At 38.6% G+C, this 19,958-nt stretch overlaps 1 non-coding gene across 1 annotated transcript; it reads right to left on the reverse strand.

Moving 5' to 3' along the window:
* Positions 1 to 2,813: 2,813 nt before the first annotated feature.
* LOC112793847 (small nucleolar RNA R71) lies at positions 2,814 to 2,921 on the reverse strand. Its single transcript, XR_003198539.1, has one exon. It is a non-coding gene; the product is annotated as a small nucleolar RNA R71 (small nucleolar RNA).
* Between the last annotated feature and the right edge of the window lie 17,037 nt (positions 2,922 to 19,958).

Raw genomic sequence — 19,958 nt, forward strand, 5'->3', positions numbered from 1 at the left:
CCTAACAACCACCTCCGTTCTACCTTAGATTGGGTGGATATCTCTTGGATTCCTGATACACGATGCATGGTTGATCGCCTGACAACCGAGTGCTCGCCTGACAAACGAGCCAGCCATTCCGTGAGATCAGAGTCTTCGTGGTATAGGCTAGAATTGATGGCGGCATTCAAGAGAATCCGGAAGGTCTAACCTTGTCTGTGGTATTCTGAGTAGGATTCAATGATTGAATGACTGTGACGTGCTTCAAACTCCTGAGGGCGGGGCGTTAGTGACAGACGCAAAAGAATCACTGGATTCTATTCCGGCCTGATCGAGAACCGACAGATGGATAGCCGTGCCGTGACAGGGTGCGTTGAACATTTCCACTGAGAGGATGGGAGGTAGCCACTGACAACGGTGAAACCCTTGCATAAGCTTGCCATGGAAAGGAGTAAGAAGGATTGGATGAAGACAGTAGGAAAGCAGAGAGACGGAAGGGAAGGCATCTTCATACGCTTATCTGAAATTCCTACCAATGAATTACATAAGTATCTCTATCTTTATCTTTGTGTTTTATTCGTATATCACCCATATCCATTTGAGTTTGCCTGACTGAGATTTACAAGGTGACCATAGCTTGCTTCATACCAACAATCTCTGTGGGATCGACCCTTACTCGCGTAAGGTTTATTACTTGGACGACCCAGTACACTTGCTGGTTAGTTGTGCGAAGTTGTGTTTATGCCATGGTATTGAACACCAAGTTTTTGGATTCATTACCGGGGATTATTTGAGTTGTGAAAAGTATTGATCACAATTTCATGCACCAAGTTTTTGGCGCCGTTGCCGGGGATTGTTGAGTTTGGACAACTGATGGTTCATCTTGTTGCTTAGATTAGGTATTTTTCTTCAGAGTTCTTAAGAATGAATTCTAGTATTTCAAGGTGATGTTCTTATCATCACCAAAGCTGATTGATCTTCATCAATTTAGCTCTTGAATGCAACGTTCTGCTGAAGCTTGGCTGACCATGTCTAATTCCTTTAGACTGAAGCTTTAGACTAACATTGCATGATTCCTGGAATTCTCATTAAGAATTTTGATACCTTTTTCCACTTTATTTTCGAAAAAAGCAAAAAAAAAAATTTACAAAATCATAAAATCCAAAAATATTTTTGAGTCTAGTGTTTCATTTTAAGTTTGGTGTCAATTGCATGCATTCATTCATGTGTCTTAAGGATCTTCAAGTAATTCTTGATGATTTCTTACTCTGATCTTTGAATTCTTTTGACTTGAGTGTTTATGTGTCTCATATAGTGTCAGTAGTATACAAACTGCTAAGTTTGGTGTCTTGCATGCATTGTTATTTGATTTTAGTTGCATTTTGATTATTAAAAATCCAAAAATATTTTTAATTTGTGTCTTTTCAAGTCAATAATACAGAGAAATTGAAGATTCAGAACATACAGCAGAGGAATTATATAGAAAAAGCTGGGCGTTCAAAACGCCCAGTGAAGAAGGACAGACTGGCGTTTAAACGCCAGCCAGGGTACCTGGTTGGGCGTTTAACGCCCAAAAGGGTATAGTTTTGGGCGTTAAATGCCAGGATGGCACAAGAGGGAAGATTTTGTTTTCAATGCAAATTTTTTTTTTCAAGTTTTCAAAATTTTTCAAAATCAAATCTTTTTCAAATCAAATCTTTTCAATCAAATCTTTTTCAAAATCAATTTCTTTCTATTTTCAAAGATACTTGCTATCAATTAATGATTTGATTCAACATTTCAAATATGTTGCCTTTTCTGTTGAGAAAGGTTTAATGTTTGAATCATATCTTTTCTTGATAGCCAAGTCATTAATTTTCAAAATCAAATCTTTTTTAAAATGTTTTTCAAATCATATCTTCTCAATCACATCTTTTTAAAACTAATCATATCTTCTTAACCACATCTTTTTCAAAATAGTTTTCAATCAAATCTTTTTGATTTCTAATTTCAGAATCTTTTTCAAAAATCACTTGATTCCTTTTCCACTTTCATTTTCGAAAATCAATTAGTGTTTTTCAAAAATGTTTTCAAAATCTTTTACTTAATTTTCGAAAATTACTTCCATTCTTCTCACATCCTTCTATTTATGGACTAACACTATTCCTTAATGCAAAATTCGAACTCCATCTTCTTTGATAAGTTCGAATTTTCTACTTCTGTCTTCTACTTTTCTTTTCCTCTGACACCTAAAGGAATCTCTATACTGTGACATAGAGAATTCCACATTTTCTTGTTCCCTTCTCTTTCTTATAAGCAGGAGCAAGGACAAAAGCATTCTTGTTGAGGCTGATCCTGAACCTGAAAGGACCTTGAAGAGAAAGCTAAGAGAAGCCAAAGCACAACTCTCTGTAGAGGACCTAACAGAAATCTTCAAAGAAGAAGAACCCATGGCAGCCGGAAACAACAACAATACCAACAATGCAAGGAAGGTGCTGGGTGACTTTACTGCACCTACTCCCGACTTCTATGGGAGAAGCATCTCTATCCCTGCCATTAGAGCAAACAACTTTGAGCTTAAGCCTCAATTAGTTTCTCTAATGCAACAGAATTGCAAGTTCCATGGACTTCCATTGGAAGATCCTCATCAGTTCTTAGCTGAATTCTTGCAAATCTGTGACACTGTCAAGACTAATGGGGTTGACCCTGAGGTCTACAGACTTATGCTATTCCCTTTTGCTGTAAGAGACAGAGCTAGGACATGGTTGGACTCACAACCTAAAGAAAGCCTGGACTCTTGGGAAAAGCTAGTCAATGCCTTCTTGGCAAAGTTCTTTCCACCTCAAAAATTGAGTAAGCTTAGAGTGGAAGTCCAAACCTTCAGACAGAAGGAAGGAGAATCCCTCTATGAAGCTTGGGAAAGATACAAACAATTAATCAGAAAGTGTCCTTCTGATATGCTTTCTGAATGGAGCATCATAGGTATTTTCTATGATGGTCTCTCTGAACTGTCCAAGATGTCTTTGGATAGCTCTGCTGGAGGATCTCTTCATCTGAAGAAGACGCCTACAGAAGCTCAAGAGCTGATTGAAATGGTTGCAAATAACCAATTCATGTTCACTTCTGAAAGGAATCCTGTGAACAATGGGACTAGTCAGAAGAAAGGAGTTCTTGAGATTGACACTCTGAATGCCATACTGGCTCAGAATAAAATATTGACTCAACAAGTCAATATGATTTCTCAAAGTCTGTCTGGAATGCAAAATGCACCAAGCAGTACTAAGGAAGCTTCATCTGAAGAAGAAGCTTATGATCCTGAGAACCCTTCAATGGAAGAGGTGAATTACATGGGAGAATCCTATGGAAACACCTATAATCCTTCATGGAGAAATCATCCAAATTTTTCATGGAAGGATCAACAGAGACCTCAACAAGGTTTCAACAATAATAATGGTGGAAGTAACAGGTTTAGCAATAGCAAGCCTTTTCCATCATCTTCTCAGCAACAGACAGAGAGTTCTAAGCAGAATAACTCTGACTTAGCAACCATGGTCTCTGATCTGATTAAAACCACTCAAAGTTTCATGACTGAAACTAGGTCCTCCATTAGAAATTTGGAGGGACAAGTGGGTCAGCTGAGCAAGAAAATTACTGAACTCCCTCCTAGTACTCTTCCAAGCAATACAGAAGAAAATCCAAAAGGAGAGTACAAGGCCATCAACATGGCCGAATTTTGGGAGGAAGGAGAGGTAGTGAACGCCACTGAGGAAGACCTCAATGGACGTCCACTGGCCTCCAATGAGTTTCCCAATGAGGAACCATGGGAATCTGAGGCTCAAAATGAGACCATAGAGATTCCATTGGACTTACTTCTGCCATTCATGAGCTCTGATGAGTATTCTTCCTCTGAAGAGGATGAGTATGTCACTGAAGAGCAAGTTGCTAAATACCTTGGGGCAATCATGAAGCTAAATGACAAGTTATTTGGAAATGAGACTTGGAAGGATGAACCCCCTTTGCTCACCAAAGAACTGGATGACTTGTCTAGGCAGAAATTACCTCAAAAGAGACAGGATCCTGGGAAGTTTTCAATACCTTGTACCATATGCACCATAACCTTCAAGAAGGCCTTGTGTGACTTAGGGTCAAGTGTAAACCTCATGCCTCTCTCTGTAATGGAGAAGCTAGGGATCTTTGAGGTGCAAACTGCAAAAATCTCATTAGAGATGGCAGACAACTCAAGAAAACAAGCTTATGGACTTGTAGAGGATGTTTTGGTAAAGGTTGAAGACCATTACATCCCTACTGATTTCATAGTCCTAGAGACTGGGAAGTGCATGGATGAATCCATCATCCTTGGCAGACCCTTCCTAGCCACAGCAAAGGCTGTGATTGATGTTGATAGAGGAGAATTGATCATTCAAGTGAATGAAGAATCCTTGGTGTTTAAGGCTCAAGGATATCCCTCTGTCACCATGGAGAGGAAGCATGAAGAGCTTCTCTCAAAACAGAGCCAAACAGAGCCCCCACAGTCAAACTCTAAGTTTGGTGTTGGGAGGCCACAACCAAACTCTAAGTTTGGTGTTGAACCCCTACATTCAAACTCTAAGTTTGGTGTTGGGAGGTTCCAACATAGCTCTGAGCATTTTTGAGGCTCCATGAGAGTCCTCTGTCAAGCTAATGACATTAAAGAAGCGCTTGTTGGGAGGCAACCCAATGTTATATTTTATCTATTTTCTTTTGTTATTTTATGTCTTTTGTAGGTTGATGATCATGAGAAGTCACAAAATCAATGAAAAAAGCAAAAACATAATGAAAAACAGAAAGAAAAATAGCACACCCTGGAGGAAGAACCCACTGGCGTTTAAACGCCAGTGAGGCTAGCTGTTGGGCATTTAACGCCCAGTCTGGCACCATTCTGGGCGTTTAACGCCAGAAAGGGGCACCAGACTGGCGTTAAACGCCAGAAAAGGGTAAGAAGCTGGCGTTAAACGCCAGAAATGGGCACCAGCCCGGCGTTTAACGCCAGAATTGGCTAAAAACGCAATATTGCATGCCATTTGGTGCAGGGATGACTTTTCCTTGACACCTCAGGATCTGTGGACCCCACAGGATCCCCACCTACCTCACCACTCTCTCTCCTCTTCACCAATCACCTCAATACCTCTTCCCCAAAAGCCCTTCACCTATCAAATCCCATCTTTCTCTTCACCACTCACATCCATCCTTCACAAAATCCCACCTACCTCACCATTCAAATTCAAACCACTTTCCCACCCAAACCCACCCTCAATTAACCGAACCCTACCCTTTCCCCACTCCTATATAAACCCTTCTTCACTCCTTCATTCACACAACCTAAACACCACTTCTCTCCCTTTTGGCCGAACACAAGCCATTCCCTTTTCCCTTCATTTCTTCTTCTTCTACTCTCTTCTTTCTTCTTTTGCTCGAGGACGAGCAAACCTTTTAAGTTTGGTGTGGTAAAAGCATTGCTTTTTGTTTTTCCATAACCATTTATGGCATCCAAGGCCAGAGAAACCTCTAGAAAGAGGAAAGGGAAGGCAAAAGCTTCTACCTCCGAGTCATGGGAGATGGAGAGATTCATCTCAAGGGTGCATCAAGACCACTTCTATGAAGTTGTGGCCTTGAAGAAGGTGATCCCCGAGGTCCCTTTTTCACTCAAAAAGAGTGAATATCCGGAGATCCGACATGAAATCCGAAGAAGAGGTTGGGAAGTTCTTACCAACCCCATTCAACAAGTCAGAATCTTGATGGTTCAAGAGTTCTATGCCAATGCATGGATCACCAAGAACCATGACCAAAGTGTGAACCCGGATCCAAAGAATTGGCTTACTATGGTTCGGGGGAAATACTTGGTTTTTAGTCCGGAAAATGTAAGATTGGCATTCAACTTGCCCATGATGCAAGGAGATGAACATCCTTACACTAGAAGGGTCAACTTTGATCAAAGGTTGGACCAAGTCCTCACAGTCATATGTGAAGAGGGCGCCCAATGGAAGAGAGATTCAAGAGGGAAGCCGGTTCAATTGAGAAGGCATGACCTCAAACCCGTGGCTAGGGGATGGTTGGAGTTTACCCAACGCTCAATCATTCCCACTAGCAACCGGTCCGAAGTTACTATAGACCGGGCTATCATGATTCATAGCATCATGATTGGAGAAGAAATAGAAGTTCATGAGGTTATAGCTCAAGAACTTTATAAGGTGGCAGACAAGTCCTCTACTTTGGCAAGGTTAGCCGTTCCTCATCTCATTTGTCACCTCTGTTATTCAGTTGGAGTTGACATAGAGGGAGACATCCCCATTGATGAGGACAAGCCCATCACTAAGAAGAGGATGGAGCACACAAAAGACCCCACTCATCATGAGATCCCTGAGATTCCTCAAGGGATGCACTTTCCTCCACAAAACTATTGGGAGCAACTAAACACCTCCCTAGGAGAATTGAGTTCCAACATGGGATAACTAAGGGTGGAGCACCAAGAACACTCCATCATCCTCCATGAAATTAGAGAAGATCAAAGAATCATGAGAGAGGAGCAACAAAAACAAGGAAGAGACATTGAGGAGCTCAAGCACTCCATAGGATCTTCAAGAGGAAGAACAAGCCGCCATCACTAAGGTGGACCCGTTCTTTAATTTCCTTGTTCTTTATTTTCTGTTTTTCGAATTTTAGTGCTTATGTTTGTCTATGTTTGTGTCTTGTGATCATTAGTGTCTTAGTGTCTATGCCTTAAAGTTATGAATGTCCTATGAATCCATCACCTCTCTTAAATAAAAAAAATGTTCTTAATTGAAAAAGAAAAGAATTGCATGAATTTTGAATTTTATAACAGTTTAATTAATTTGATGTTGTGGCAATATTTTTGTTTTCTGAATGTATGCTTAAACAGTGCATATGTCTTTTGAATTTGTGGTTCATGAATGTTGGCTCTTGAAAGAATGATGAAAAAGGAGACATGTTACTGAGGATCTGAAAAATCATAAAAATGATTCTTGAAGCAAGAAAAAGCAATGAAAAAAAAAAATTTTTTTCGAAAAAAAAAAGAAAAAGAAAGAAAAAGAAAAGAAATAAGGTTGTGATCCAAGGCAAAAAGAGTGTGCTTAAGAACCCTGGACACCTCTAATTGGGGACTCTAGCAAAGCTGAGTCACAATCTGAAAAGGTTCACCCAATTATGTGTCCGTGGCATGTATGTATCCGGTGGTAATACTGGAAGACAGAGTGCTTTGGGCCACGGCCAAGACTCAATAAGTAGCTATGTTCAAGAATCATCATACTTTACTAGGAGAATCAATAACACTATCTGGATTCTAAGTTCCTAAAGAAGCCAATCATTCTGAATTTCAAAGGATAGAGTGAGATGCCAAAACTGTTCAGAGGCAAAAAGCTAAAAGCCCCGCTCATCTAATTAATACTGATCTTCATAGATGTTTTTGGAATTCATTGTATATTCTCTTCTTTTTATCTTATTTGATTTTCAGTTGCTTGAGGACAAGCAACAATTTAAGTTTGGTGTTGTGATGAGCGGATAATTTGTACGCTTTTTGGCATTGTTTTTAGTATGTTTTTAGTATGATCTAGTTAGTTTTTAGTATATTTTTATTAGTTTTTAGTTAAAAATCACTTTTCTGGACTTTACTATGAGTTTGTGTGTTTTTCTGTGATTTCAGGTATTTTCTGGCTGAAATTGAGGGACCTGAGCAAAAATCTGATTCAGAGACTGAAAAGGACTGCAGATGCTGTTGGATTCTGACCTCCCTGCACTCGAAGTGGATTTTTTGGAGCTATAGAAGCCCAATTGGCGCGCTCTCAACGGCGTTGGAAAGTAAACATCCTGGGCTTTCCAGCAATATATGATAGTCCATACTTTGCCCAAGATTTGATGGCCCAAACCGGCGTTCAAAGTCACCCTCAAGATTTCCAGCGTTAAACGCCGGAACTGGCACCAAAATGGGAGTTAAACGCCCAAACTGGCATAAAAGCTGGCGTTTAACTCCAAGAAGAGTCTCTACACGAAAATGCTTCAATGCTCAGCCCAAGCAGACACCAAGTGGGCCAGGAAGTGGATTTTTATGTCATTTACTCATCTCTGTACACCCTAGGCTACTAGTTCTCTATAAGTAGGACCTTTTACTATTGTATTTTCATCTTTTGATCACTTTAGATCTCTAGATCATCTTTGGACATTTAGTTCTTAGATCATTGGGAGGCTGGCCATTCGGCCATGCCTAGACCTTGTACTTATGTATTTTCAACGGTGGAGTTTCTACACACCATAGATTAAGGTGTGGAGCTCTGCTGTACCTCGAGTATTAATACAATTACTATTGTTCTTCTATTCAATTCCGCTTGTTCTTTGTCTAAGATACCACTTGTTCTTCAACTTGATGAATGTGATGATCCGTGACACTCATCATCATTCTCACCTATGAACGTGTGCCTGACAACCACCTCCGTTCTACCTTAGATTGGGTGGATATCTCTTGGATTCCTGATATACGATGCATGGTTGATCGCCTGACAACCGAGTGCTCGCCTGACAAACGAGCCAGCCATTCCGTGAGATCAGAGTCTTCGTGGTATAGGCTAGAACTGATGGTGGCATTCAAGAGAATCCGGAAGGTCTAACCTTGTCTGTGGTATTCTGAGTAGGATTCAATGATTGAATGACTGTGACGTGCTTTAAACTCCTGAGGGCGGGGCGTTAGTGACAGACGCAAAAGAATCACTGGATTCTATTCCGGCCTGATCGAGAACCGACAGATGGATAGCTGTGCCATGACAGGGTGCGTTGAACATTTCCACTGAGAGGATGGGAGGTAGCCACTGACAACGGTGAAACCCTTGCATAAGCTTGCCATGGAAAGGAGTAAGAAGGATTGGATGAAGACAGTAGGAAAGCAGAGAGACGGAAGGGAAGGCATCTTCATACGCTTATCTGAAATTCCTACCAATGAATTACATAAGTATCTCTATCTTTATCTTTGTGTTTTATTCGTATATCACCCATATCCATTTGAGTTTGCCTGACTGAGATTTACAAGGTGACCATAGCTTGCTTCATACCAACAATCTCTGTGGGATCGACCCTTACTCGCGTAAGGTTTATTACTTGGACGACCCAGTACACTTGCTGGTTAGTTGTGCGAAGTTGTGTTTATGCCATGGTATTGAACACCAAGTTTTTGGATTCATTACCGGGGATTATTTGAGTTGTGAAAAGTATTGATCACAATTTCGCGCTATCAGTGATGCCTCTAGACGATTAGTCGTGCAGTGACAACGCATAGGACCATTTTCCCGAGAGGATTAAAAGTAGCCATTGATGATGGTGATGCCCTACATACAGCTTGCCATGGAAAGGAGTAAGAAGGATTGGATGAAAGCAATAAGAAAGTAGAGATTCAAAAGGATTCTAGCATCTCCACACGCCTATCTGAAATTCCCACTATTGATTTACATAAGTATTTCTATCCCTTTTTATTTTCTATTTATTATTAATTTTCGAAACCGATAACCATTTAATCTGCCTAACTGAGATTTACAAGGTGACCATAGCTTGCTTCATACCAACAATCTCTGTGGGATCGACCCTTACTCACGTAAGGTTTATTACTTGGACGACCCAGTACACTTGTTGGTTAGTTGAACGAGATTGTGGAAAGAAAGTGCTGAGTTAATGTTTTTATGCACATGCCAAAGAGCCATTATTGTTGATCACAATTTCGTCCACCAGGTATGCATACCATTAGCTATGAGGGAAAAGTGGGTTGTGATAGCAATTGACTTATAATTAAATGGCAAGAAAGTAAATGACAATTAATTAATAAAGTAAAGGAAATTCAAATGATGAAAAGGGTTTTAGCAAGGGTTGAGAGTCAAGGTTTCCTATTCTAGTCATTGACCACAAATATGGTAATTGTGAAGAGTTAATCCCACTTTAGTCAACCCTAACATCAAGGATAAGTCAAATAGACATAATTGATCTTAATTCACAAATCCTAACCAACTCATTAATTAGCTTAGTAAAAGACTAGCGTTAGTGAAAATAAAATCAACTAACAACTCTAAATCACCAATCAATATGAGACATTAATGACTCAAGGTCACCTAAGTCCTCAATCCTAAGTCAAGAGTGTGAAAAACTACTCTAAAACTAAAAGAGGCATTTTATCAAACACTTGGCATGCATAAAAGAAAAAAAGGTAAATTGCATGAATAATAAAATCTATAACTACCAATTACAGGAAAACAATAATAACAACTCAATTAAGCAACAATAAATATAAAAACACCAAAATGCATTAAATGGAATCAAAATTAACAAGGGTTCATAAACATGAAAGTAACAAACTAGAGAAATAAACAAGTAATAAAAAGAGAATTAAGATACTAGACCAAGAAATTGTAAATAAAACTAAATCAAATTAAGATCAAAACCTAAATTTAGGGAGAAAACTAAATTTAAAACCCTAAATTCTAGAGAGAAGAGAGAGCTTCTCTCTCTAGAAATCTAATCTAAAACATCACAAAAGCCTATCCTGATTGCTCTCCCCTTCATCCTCCTTGAGTTTGGCTTGAAATACTTTAGAAATAAGTTAGATTGAATCCAACAAAGCCCTGAAATTGCAACCCACGTGTTCACTTAAGTGAAATCATGTGCTGGTAGACATGCGTACGCATGAATTCGCAAATTTCCAAAATATGCGTACGCACAACTTGATATTCATGAATACGCATGAAGTGTGTGTACGCATGACCTTGAAATGCTCCAAAACTTCATTTCTTCATAATTCTCCACTTTGCATATTTTTTCTTCACTTGTTCAAGTCATCCTTGCCTTCTAAGCCTGAATCACTTCAGCAAACACATCAAGGTATCGAATGAGATTAAAGTGAATTAAATTAGTAATTTAAGGGCCTAAAAGCATGTTTTTAATCTTAAGCACATTTTAGGAGGAGTTCACAAAACTATGCTATTTCAGTGAATAAGTGCAGGATAAGTTGCTAAAATCCACTCATTTCAATACAAAATAAATCATCAAATTATGTTTATCAATGATAAGTTATTCCAAAGACTCTTCACTTGTAACTATCAAAAAATCTATCATAAACCTATCGGTAACGTTTGTCGTTAAATCCGACGGTATTAAACACATTTTTTTGTAGTGGTTGGGTTTGATCTGAATTCAGTTGATTTGTGTAAAAAGTAGTACATATATAAAAGAGTCTAGTAGATGTGGATTGACTGAAGAGAGGAACTTTTGCGTGATCTAGAATTCAAAATAAATTCCCGTTGTAAGTATAGCTTCTAAATCAACAAAAGTCCTTTCTCACAAACATTTTGGTTGTCATAAGTAACAAACCCCTAAATAAATTGATAACCGAAGTATTCAAACCTCGGGTCGTCTTCTGAAGAAATTGCAGGGAGGTGTTCTTATTATTGGTTATGAAAAATAGTGTTTTGGGGTTTAAAAAGGTTTTGAACAAGAGAAATATATTGTAGGAATTAATAAATTAATAACTAAGAAAATCTCTTGGCAAGGTATGAAAACTGGAAGTCCTATCCTAGTTATCCTTATCAATGGTGATGAGAATCATATTTTTGCTCCCACTTAGTTAACCTTTGCTAAATAAAGGAAGGTCAAGTGGACTAATTAGTTTGATCCACAGGTCCTAGTCAACTTCGAAGGAAAAACTAGAGTTATTGGAATGCGATTCGATTAGCGAAAATAACAATTATCAATCACAATGAGTTTGATAACTCCAGAGTCACCAATTAATCAACCAAAGCCAATAGTAAATAATCTAAATAAAAAAATAGGAAAAAGCAATCATGAGTCTGAAATACCTCAATTTATATTATTTAAGAAAATCCTAACATGAATGGTGCATAAGCCAAATAGGCAACATAAATAATACAAGCATCAAAGTATCTGAAAGAAAAAGAGAAATACAAAGTAAAAGGAATATTGAACTTAATATGAAGATGAGATAAATCCTAATCCTAATAGAAATCCTAATCCTAAATCCTAAGAGAGAGGAGAGAACCTCTCTATCTAAGAGCTACATCTAATACCTAAAATTGTGAGTAATGATTGAATGATCTGATTCTGCTCCACTCCAGCCTCTAATATGTGTTTTCTGGGCCGAGAACTGGGTTGAAATGCGGCCCAGAATCTCTGTCAGTGACTTTTGTAATTCTGCAGATCGCGCACGTCACGCGGTCGCATCGTCCACGCGTTTGCGTCACTCAGCGTTTCTCGTACCATGCGTTCGGGTCGTCCACGCATTCGCGTCGTTCACGCAGCTTCCAATCCACGTGGTCACGTCAGGCACGCGAGCGCGTCACTGTGATTTCTTCCATTTCGCGCGGTCGCGTGAGCCATGCGATCGCGTGACTTCTCACTGGTCATCTCCTCAATTCCTTGTATTCCTTCCACTTTTGCACGCTTCCTCTTCATTCATTACGCCATTCCTACCCTATGAAGCCTAAAACACTTAACAGACAGATCACGGCATCGAATGGTACGAAGGAAGATAAAAATATACAACTAAAAGGTCTTTAGGAAGCAAGTTATCAATCATAGAATATTTTTAGGAATGAATTGTAAATACATGCAAATCATATGAATAAGTGGGTGAAGACTTGATGAAAACCACTCAATTGAGCACAAGATAAATCATGAAATATTGGTTTATCAATCTCCTCACACTTAAACATTAGCATGTCCTCATGCTAAGCTCAGGAGAAGCTATAAAGGAGTGAAAACAGAATGGTAGGATGTATGAAATGCAACCTATCTATATGAATGGAACTAAATGCAAAATGTTTCTACCTACTTGGTCAAGGTAAATAAATCTTTCAAGAACAAATATGAACTGGATTTCACTAATTCAAATCACAAAATAAAGTACAAATAACTAGCTAGAAGAAAATAGCTCATGAAAGCAGGGAACAAGGAATCGAGCATCAAACCCTTATTAGAAGTGTATACCATTCTAACTCTCAAGTGTCTAGGGTCAATTCTCTCAATTCTCTACTAATCTTGCTTTCTATAGCTTGCTTTTCATCTAACAATCAACAAAAATTTAATGCACTAATACATAAATCAAGAGGTCTTTTAAGGGTTGTAATGGGGTTAGGGTCAAGGTAGGATTGTATTTGGCCAAGTGGACTAAAATCTGAATCCTTAACTAACATAAACTTTTCCCACCTAACTTAAGACAATCCATATAATCATAATACAAAATCTAACTATCCATTAACTATGTTTATCATATATTCATGCATCCTAAATTTAAGTACAACTCATATGCATTAATTTCACCATTCACTTTGGGACATTTTGTCCCCTTTTTATTTTTCTGTCCCTTTTTCTTTTCTTTTTCACCCTTTTTTTTCAATGCATATGATTAAGGTATCGAACGCATAAACATGTTCTTAACATTTTTCACATTTTCACACAAAGTCTAACATACTCAATTCTCAAACCAAACGTTTCCAAACCCACTTTTCCCACGCTTAATTCATGAGCACTCTCACTAGTCTAGGCTAATCAAGGATTCAAATTAAGGACATTATTGTTTTCTGCTTAGAGTTAGTGATGAGCTAAAGTAAAGAACAAGGGGTAAAATGGCTCAACATTGGTTTGCAAAGGATAATGAAAGGTAAGGCCATATGGGTATGTAAGCTCAGTGAAACAAGGCCTCAATCATATAAGTGCATGCATACATCAAATAATGGAATATAGAATTAAGCAAGACAAAGATCACAATTTTAGAGAGAAAAACACACACCAGAAATAAAATATTGGTTGGTAAAATGCAACCAATCAAGTAGGCTCAAAATCTCACTAGTTTTGTGTGTTCGAGCTCTAAACCATGTTCCAAAATAATATTTCTTCATACAAGTTTTTCAAAAAGTTTTATTCAAATTAGTGAAATGCTATAAAAATTTTCTTGAAAAAGAAAATGTTACTTCAACCAAGTGGTAAAATATGCACAAAATCAAGAAAATATGCAATCAAACATGCAAATGCAACAACTAATTTAACAAAGAGAATTTAAACATTGGTGTTGAGAAGAGGATAACTAACCCCTGGAAGTCGGTATCGACCTCCCCACACTTAAAGATTGCACTGTCCTCGGTGCATACTAAGATGTGCAAGTGGATGGGGGTTGCTCTAACTGATGCCTTTCTCTATAGATTGTGTAGAGTGACTTGCCTGTCTCCCCATTAAGAAGCTTTTTCTCTCTCTTCATGGTGGCCATCCTGAAAGAAGAGAAAAAGAAAGGAAAGTAACCCAAAAATAAAGATAAGAAAATAAATAAAATATGGGTTGGTTAATGCCAAATAATAAAGGTCTCAATTACATGGTAGCTACAACATGCAAGTGAGAAAATAGTGGAAGCAAATGGCATATCAATAGTGCAAAAGTTGCAACAATGGGGAAGAGAGTGTGGGTAATGCAAGAAAGTGTAAGTGCATATCAATGCAAAAGGAATATCAGTATTATAAAAATTAGCATTGACTTAAGAATAATACCCAATCAGAATAAAACAAGTCATGAAGCACCAGAATAATTCAAGAAAAGATGCAATAATTGAAGAAGAGAATTTTAACACCAATGAAAAAAGAAAAAGAAAGTAAGAAACGAGGAAGAAAGAAATAAGAGGGAAAGAAAAGATTTAGATATGGGGAAGAAAAAGATAAGATATTTGGCTGATTTGGATAAGCTGTGCACCGCTTGTGACGTGGACGCGTGAGCGACGCGTTAGCGCGGATAGCGCTTCTATGAAATGATGCGGACGCGTCATCCACGTGGTTGCATGGATCTATTTGTGCCATTAGCGCGAGTGCAGCCTCGCGGTCGCACAACTCTCTGTTTGAAATTCATATTGCCAAATCTTTGGGTGACGCGATCGCGTGGTTGACGTGATCGCGTGGATGGCCTAAATTTGAAAACGGCGCGGACGCGTGGGGCACGCGTACACGTGGCAGGGCTTGTGCTTCTAGCACGAGTCCAGCCCAATTCTAGCTCAACTTTCGGCCATACACCCTTTTTACGTCGATTTTGAGGCACGCGTTCGCATGGGTGACGCGGACGCGTGGGAGGCGTTTTTCCCACATGACGCGGACGCGTCATCGATGTGGTCGCGTGGACTAATTTGTGCCAAAGGCACGCCTCCAGCCGCGCTTTCGCGTGACTCTCTGTTCATATTTTTTTCTTCCCAATGCACATATGACGCGGACACGTCAATGACGCGGTCGCGTCGTGTGCGATTTTTTTTGATGCAGTATGCATAATGCAAAATACAATGAATGTCATGCAAAAATTTTAGGTTCAATCAAAATTCAACAACAGACTAAAATCAAAACTAAAAAAGGAACAATCATACCATGGTGGGTTGTCTCCCACCTAGCACTTTCAGTTAAAGTCCTTAAGTTGGACATCCTGGTGAGATTCTTGTTATGGCGGCTTGTGCTTGTATTCATCCAAGAATCTCCACCCGTGTTTGGAATTCTCACAGCCTCCGGGATACCAAACTAGGCACAGAAAGCCTTCAAACAAGCTAAAGCAAGTGACAAGGCCCCAAGAGTATTGATTTCTAGATTGAATTCCGGGATCCCAAACTTTGCTTTTGCACCCTTCTTCTTGTTGATCATCATGATTCCATCTGGATAGCAAGCAATCTGAATTCTCACTAAAACGGCCAAACAACTTCCTAGATCCATTCAATTGAGCTCTACACCAATTCTTGCACCTCAAATTGAAGTGTGAAACCTCAGTGAATCTTGCATACCAGCTCTGAGTGCGAGTCATTTCCCGTTTGCTCTTAAAGCCGCAAAGAGCTCTAAGCTGGCCATCTATTTCAAGTAAACCATATTCAAGTAGAAAAGTAAAGATGAAAGTCAATGATTTTACCCACTTGAAGTTTGTGTTGGGTGGTAATGGCCTTGGGATCAGTGTGTCCAGTGGTTCTGCAAGCTCTACTCCCTTGTGGTCTTTAGTGAATTCCTCCACTTCCTTGCAAATTTCCTCAATTTCAACCATGTCTTGATCAAGGTCTTCAATATCTTCCTCATTACTTGAGTCATAACTGGAAGGTTGAGAAAAGTCTACCTCTGCATCATCTTCATATTCACTTGGGGAAGATTCTTCTATCTCAAAGATTCACTTGCGAATGCAAGTTCATTATTAGAAGAACTTGAGTGGTGACTATCATTATCAAGAAAACTTGAGTCTTGGGTCATTCCGTCCAATTCCTCATAAGATACTTGCCTTGGGGGTTGTGCACTATCCTCATTAGCATTAATTGTAACGTCGTCGACGGAATTCTCCACAACTCTGGATTCCTGCGGAGGTTCAGCATCTCCTAAATCCTCGACCAACTCTTCTTCTTCTACAATGACAGCGTCCTTTACTTGTTCCAGTACAAAGTTATGCTCTATGCTGTCCACTGGAGCTTCTAGTGTTTTCTTCACACTACGTTCTTCATTAGATTCTCCACATGAAGCCATAGGAGTTCCTTGAGTGTTCGAACGTCTGGAAGATAATTGATTTATTGCGATAAAGGGTTGCATTAAATTAGTCTACTGATTCTTCGAAGCGAACCTGTGATTCTTGGCTTGATGGATATGGACATGGTGCATAGGGGAATGGTGGTTCTTGGGAGTAATTGGATTAGCGTTGGGGTGGATAAGGATCATATGGTGGCGAATGGCGAGAAGAAGCTTGTGAGTATGGTGGGTTGAGGTTGTGTTGAAAGGATGGTCTCTGAGCATAGGGTGGGGCTTGTTGATAGCTACAAGGGGGTCCACCAAATCTATCAGTTAGGTATGCATTGTAGAATGGTCTCCGTCCATGGTATCTAGGAGGGTGTTGTTGCCTAAAGGGGTGATCAGATCCTCTTGGCTCCATCCATCTTTGATTGCTTAGACCTTGATGCATAGTCCTGTTATAGCTTCCATTCCTTGCAACAAAAGTAGAACCAAACTCAAAGCGAGATGGGTGAGAATTCATAGTAGTTATCAGAAATAAAGGGGGAAGAGAAAAAACAAATAAACAAGTAAAAGAAAAATATTTACAATAACCAATAATAAGGCACACGTTTGCAATTCCACAGCAACAGCGCCATTTTGAAGAGAGGAACTTTTACGTGGTCTAGAATTCAGAATAAATTTTCGTTGCAAGTATAGCTTCTAAACCAACCAAAGTCCTTTCTTACAAAAGTTTTGGTTGTCACAAGTAACAAACCCTAAATAAATTGATAACCGAAGTATTCAAACCTCGGTCGTCTTCTCAAGGAATTGCAGGGAAGTGTTCTTATTATTGGTTATGGAAAACAGTGTTTTTGGGGTTTAAAAAGGTTTTGAACAAGAGAAATATATTGTAGGAATTAATAAATTAATAACTAAGAAAATCTCTTGGCAAGGTATGAAAACTGGAAGTCCTATCCTAGTTATCCTTATCAATGGTGATGAGAATCATATTTTTGCTCCCACTTAGTTAACCGTTGCTAAATAAAGGAAGGTCAAGTGGAGTAATCAGTTTGATCCTCAGGTCCTAGTCAACTCCTAAGGAAAAACTAGAGTTATTGGAATGCGATTCGATTAGCGAAAATAACAATTATCAATCACAATGAGTTTGATAACTCCAGAGTCACCAATTAATCAACCAAAGCCAATAGTAAATAATCTAAATAAAAAAAATAGGGAAAAGTAATCATGAGTCTGAAATACCTCAATTTATATTATTTAAGAAAATCCTAACATGAATGGTGCATAAGCCAAATAGGCAACATAAGTAATACAAGCATCAAAGTATCTGAAAGAAAAAGAGAAATACAAAGTAAAAGGAATATTGAACCTGATATGAAGATGAGATAAATCCTAATCCTAATAGAAATCCTAATCCTAAATCCTAAGAGAGAGGAGAGAACCTCTCTCTCTAAGAGCTACATCTAAAACCTAAAATTGTGAGTAATGATTGAATGATCTGATTCTGCTCCACTCGCAGCCTCTAATCTGTATTTTCTGGGCCGAGAACTGGGTTGAAATGCGGCCCAGAATCTCTGTCAGTGACTTTTGTAATTCGGCAGATCGCGCACGTCACGCGACCGCGTCGTCCACGCGTTCGCGTCACTCAGCGTTTCTCGTACCACGCGTTCGCGTCGTCCACGCATTCACGTCGTTCGCAGCTTCCAATCCGCGCGGTCGTGTTAGGCACGCGAGCGCGTCACTGTGATTTCTTCCATTTCGCCGGTCGCGTGAGCCAGGCAACCGCGTGACTTCTCGCTGGTCATCTCCTCAATTCCTTGTATTCCTTCCACTTTTGCACGCTTCCTCTTCATTCCTTACGCTATTCCTGCCCTATGAAGCCTGAAACACTTAACACACAGATCACGGCATCGAATGGTACGAAGGAAGATAAAAATATACAACTAAAAGGTCTTTAGGAAGCAAGTTATTAATCATAGAATATTTTTAGGAATGAATTGTAAATACATGCAAATCATATGAATAAGTAGGTAAAGACTTGATGACAACCACTCAATTGAGCACAAGATAAATCATGAAATAGTGGTTTATCATTGACCAATGAAATTCTTAGAAAATTGAATGCATGAACCAAAATGATGATTAATTATTTCCCTTTTACATGTTTTCATATGCACTATCTTATTTTGTTCTTTTTTTTTTCCAAAGATAAGATCATGTTTTACTCTTTAGGGCTTTTAGTTATGCATAATGCATTTAAATCTTTCTGCTATTAGCTAATTGGATTTTCTTTTCCTTTTCATTACTGATAGTATGTTCTATGGATTGGCTTTTTATGCCCTTTATCAATTTATCTTGGGGTTGATAAGAACTAAAGATTATGAGCTAAGAATAGATGTCGCTTTATCAATTTATCTTGGGTTGATAAGAACTAAAGATTATGAGCTAAGAATAGATGTCGACGAGGTGATGAGAAGCCTAGAACGAAGGATGGCGAGGCACACGAATGGTGACGGAACCATGGTGACAACATCCAAACTGTAGAACCAGCGGGGCAAAGAGAGGAGGAAGGCAACGAGAACATGACAAACGCGAGGGAGAGTGTTGAGCAATCTCTAACGAGTAGTCTACGGTAGTGGTTAGAGAAGAAGGAGTGGCCGAGTGGAGTGATTGGTGTGTATGTGTGGGTGAGAGAAGGATAGTGCCAAAAATAATAATGGGTGAAATTAGGATTCACTTAAACACTGAAATTAACACACATATATTTATTATTTATTTATTTAATTATTAATATGTAAATTTACGAATCTGTGGATCGTTCTGCAAATATAGACAAGATATTTGTGATTCGATCTTTTAAGTGTGTGGATCGAATCCTATCCAATCCGATCATTTTACAAATTGAATATTCACAATTTGTGGATTAGATGCAAATAAATACTGAAGATCTACAGACACAATCCAATCCATGAATTACTGGTGGGACATCTAAATATGCGTTAGTGGTAGGACATCCAAAAATTCAGAGTAGAATTCTATTTATAAGTAATTCTAGAAACTAAAAATTATAATTACATCCCAATAGAAGTTATTTTCTTCTAAACTAAATATATCTATCTAATTATTTGTTGAATCAAATGTTCTGGTAGACATTCTTGAACATTTGTATCTTCAATATAAGAGCACGTAATCGCTTCCAATTTCTTTCGATTGTTGTGTATGTGCTGACCATGTAAAGCACATGGTAATAGTTTTTTGCACTTAAAACTTGACCAATGGAAGTCCAAATAACTTACCTTCCTTTTTATTTGTTAAAATCCAAATCGTCAACGAGTTTATTTTCATCAAATATATTTATGCTTCGACAGAGTATTGTATTTCATTAAAAACAATAACAACTTACCGAAAATAATATTTTTAATATAACAAATACCTCAAAGTATTTATGTTGTTTTATTAAATATAATATTA

Source organism: Arachis hypogaea, chromosome 3 (assembly GCF_003086295.3).
Source record: "Arachis hypogaea cultivar Tifrunner chromosome 3, arahy.Tifrunner.gnm2.J5K5, whole genome shotgun sequence".
Lineage (NCBI taxonomy): Eukaryota > Viridiplantae > Streptophyta > Magnoliopsida > Fabales > Fabaceae > Arachis > Arachis hypogaea.